This window comes from Nannospalax galili, unplaced genomic scaffold (assembly GCF_000622305.1).
Source record: "Nannospalax galili isolate Female #2095 unplaced genomic scaffold, S.galili_v1.0 scaffold405, whole genome shotgun sequence".
In the NCBI taxonomy this organism is placed as follows: Eukaryota; Metazoa; Chordata; class Mammalia; order Rodentia; family Spalacidae; genus Nannospalax; species Nannospalax galili.
This window is the reverse complement of record NW_008354532.1, coordinates 4342558-4346847: the sequence shown is the minus strand read 5'-3', so window position 1 is coordinate 4346847 and position 4290 is coordinate 4342558.

The following is a 4290-nucleotide window of genomic DNA, read 5'->3' as shown; positions in this document are numbered from 1 at the left end:
TGGGTCAGGAGAGGAGGATACACACCCACACAGAGACACACACACACACACACACACACACACACACACACACACACACACACACATTCCACTCAAAAAATGTACCTATCTTCTGCCTGTGGATTATCTTAATTTCTGTGGAATGTTGACATATATGGCTTTCAGCAGCTTGTCTCTGATTATGAGAGGACAAGGTCTTGTTTTTAATTAAAATTGAATAAAACCAAAAAGATGTTCTTCAATTTTTGTAGATCTTGTGATTTCTTTAACTAGAGAATGAAAATCAAGGTTACTTTGGGGCTGGAGAGATGGCTCAGTGGTTAAGAGCACTGTCTGCTCTTGCAGAGGAACCAGGTTTGATTCCCAGCACGCACATGGCAGCTAACAACAATCCTTAACTTCAGTTCCAGGGGATTCCACACCCAGTTCTGATCTCTTCTGGCATTGTACAACACAGGTACACTTAGATATGTGCAAGCAATACACTCATACACATAAAATTAAAAAATCAATAAAAAAATTTAAAAGCATTAGGGAGAAGATGAAAGCTAAATTGGAAAGTAAAATATACTATAAAAACATTAAGAAGTATAAATAAATTCACAAACCCAACTCCTTTGTGAGAAAAGTGTTCCTCACTGATAAATATTAAAAAAATTGCTAAGTGTAGTGTGGAAATAGGATGGGGTAATGCTGTGAACAACAGAGAAGGAGGAATGCATGTTCAGGAGCATCTGAAAATGTAAGAAATACCCAACTCAACTGTGACAGCAAATTTGAAAATCTAGACACAAGTAAAGTATTAGCCATAAAAATTGGGTCAACAGGAAGTGCAGCACTTGAATTGATGCAGGGCCTTTCTAATCTAGAAAGCAGGCCTGAAAATGTAAATGGCCGAAAGAAACTAGCCCTACAAATATTTAGTTTGGATACAATTGATAATTTTGAAATGTTAATTTATACCAGACACCATCTTAAGAGCTTTTAATTTTAGGAATTATTTTTATTTTTTTGTTTTAAATAATTTATTGAGAATTTCATATGTGCATATAAGGTGTTTTGATGAAATCCATGCCTACTCCCTCCCCTCCAGCTCCTCCCATATCTCCACATCACTTTTTTTCTGATAACTTCATGTACTCTTTCTTCTTCTTTATTTTTTTCTAATGGGGCTTTTGGCTACTCTAGCATTCTCCTCTCTGAAGAGGTAACCCAAAAATCTTTCAAGGATTAGATAAAAGCTCCCAAATATTTTTGGCCTTTGGAACAGAGTATGTTGCTAAGAGGCCCAAGGACATTATGAGTTTTAGCCAAGAAACTGGTTACTTTTCTTTGGGATCTTTTTACACTAACTGCCTAGCCAGTTCCTACTTCCTATTCTTATGACACCATCCTCTGAAGAGGTTACCCAGCTTGCGGATAGGGAATCGGGACACAGACTGCTCTAACTTCTTCCGTGCTGAACAGGGATGCAGGGTGAAGCAATTGGGATACCCTTTCAGTGGGTCTATCTAAAAGAGCCCCCAATTGCATAAATCTTATCTGTAGGGGGAAAAGAAAGTCCTTGATTGGTGAATAGGAGATGTGAAGGAGAAGTAAAGGCAAGAGTAATTAGCATTACAAGTTCTAGACAGGGAACTAGAAAAAAGTCAGAACAGGGCAATTTTCAAATGTTCAAATGAGAGCCCATTGGAATTTCTTGACAAAGGCTTCCAAAAGCATCCCTCTATTGGGTTCCTCCTCATTTTTCTTTTATCTTCCAAGGCTGGGCTCCAGAGTGATGGATTCAGAGACTGCTTTCAGGTATTTTGATAGCTATTGGAGTAGTTATAATCAGTGTCAGTTCCCTCTCAAAGACTTCTAGATAGGGGGGAGAAAACAAATTTATTCATCATTTTAGAACAATAGCTGGTTGTCTCCCTTAGCTACAAATAGGCACTACAGTATTGGAGACCAAGATTTGAAGTCTTATATCTGAGCAAAACTTTCTGGTTAAGAACAAAATCATCAATGAGAAATAATTGTCTAAATAAGTTTTTATATAGACTTGCCTAATGCCTGGGAAGTGTAATCCCTTGAACTCTTAAAGAAATATACTGATGACTTTACTCTTTGGTTATACTTTCCTTTTGGGTGTTTAAGACCATACAGTTGGCCCGAATAAATCAGTTTGTTTTTACACTTAAGGTCATTTCAGGATCTGTTCCTCAGCAGTCACATGGACTTGGGAGGAGCTCCTGGCTCCTTTCTTTTACCAGTTCCATCTATGTGAAGATAAGTCAAAGGTCCTGCTTGACCATGCCTGGCTTCACTTGGAAGCTTGAATGAAATGTTTCCTCTGAGTTGACCCTCCTCTTTGTAGACTGGACACTGGTTCAAGTCCGCCTGGCGGGGTCTCCATGGCCTCCCTGAACAAGAGGACAGGTGACTCACCACAGTTACAGGACTTTTTAAAAAATATTTTATTTTTATTTTTTATGTGTATGAGTGTATTGCCTGCATGTATGTGAGTGCACCCATATTGTGAAATGCCGTAGAGGTCAGAGGAGGGCTTCAGATGCCCCTGGAACTGGAGTTAAGGACAGTTCATAGCCATCATGTGGGTGCTGGGAATTGAACCTGGGTCCTCTGCAAGAGCAGTTGGTGCTCTTAACCACTGAGCAATCTCTTCAGACCCAGTTAAAGGACATTTTGAGAGATGTTCCATAATCCCCTGGAACTTAGTCGACCTTGGAGGACAAGGGGCAAAAACTGTCCTTTAAGTCCTTCTGACCACATTAGTATAGGTCTCAAACTATGGTTGTTAAACATCCAATAAGGATAATTCCACCAGTCTGGTACTTTTAATTATCATGTGCTATGTAGATAAGGCTTGGATGAAAAACCAAACGTTCTTAGATAAACCCTGACTAGATATATATTTTGTTCCTTTAAACTAGTTGACTAAACTATGACCATAGACATTTTAAGATTATGTGTATATTATTTTTTCTCATCCTTTATATATATCATAACAAACCTACACAGACCTTCATCACTTGCTTAGGCTTTCTCATTTTTTTTTTCTATTTTGGAAAATATCTTCATTCCCTTATCATTTTAACATCTTTTACAGTGTCATTTTCTTTTTTAAAAAAAAAATAAATATGAGACATAATAGCATTAACAAATTTTCCATCTGTTGTGAGACATCTTTTTGAGGGGATGCTAAGCAATGCTTATTCCCTTTTTAGGTTCTAGTGTCAAGCCAATGTTTGATTAAAGTTTTACCTGGGAACCAATGAATTTATTGAGCTTTCTTACCAAGCTAACTGAGGGGTTGCTGAGGTGTATGTATGACCTGAGGGTATGCACACTGGAAAGCCTTTACCCAGTACGGGTCATACCTTCTCTTCCTAGACTTCCTAGCCTTCCCCAGATTATATACTTTAGCCCTCCCCAAATTGAGGAGGCCATGTGTGATTAGGGCCAAATTACATACAGTTGGCTGGGAAGAGTGGCTGGATAATGTGGTGAGGGTCCAGGGACCCTGCTTGGTGCTCTTTTAATGAATGAGCACAACTGTCAACAAGCCCAATTATGATGATGTTTAGTGATAAGGCTCAGCTAAAGTTGTGATGATGGTAGTTATTTCATGCAGAAGGGACTTCTGTATAGAATCATCTTTTAAAAGGACCTGGAATTTAAAAGGATTTGGTGCTAGAAGCCACATATGGGGAATTATTTTTATTTTTAATTCCGTATGGAATTGATACTATTGTCATCTTCATGTATAGATTTTATTTAAAAAATAATGGTGGGGAAGTTAAAAATGTGACCAACTTCATGTTAGTGAAAGCGACCTAGTTCTGAAGTTCAAAATTCTGATCACTACATTGCACTCACAACATAATATTAATGGAAAATGTAATTTAAGAATCTCTGGCTATAATAGAATCATGTAGTTGGTTTACTATATCATCATATAACTTCAATTTCTATATTCTATGACTCATAGCTCAGTAAACAATTCTTACAGATTTTAAACAATGAAAATACCTTGTTTGGAAAAGTCTGATGATGTGGAGAATTCTCTCCCACTTCCACTCCCAAATCATTGTGCTAATCAACGCAGAGTTCTATTCAAAGTTACCTTTCACTTGGAAAATTCAGCTTTCTGTGATCAGTTTCTCAGCGCTTCAGATTTAGTTTCAATTATCCATGAAACATTACAGATCTCATGTATTAAGTATTAAGAAATTCCAGTAAAGTTGCATAGAAATTTTCACTTAAACAATAGCCTTGCCGTGC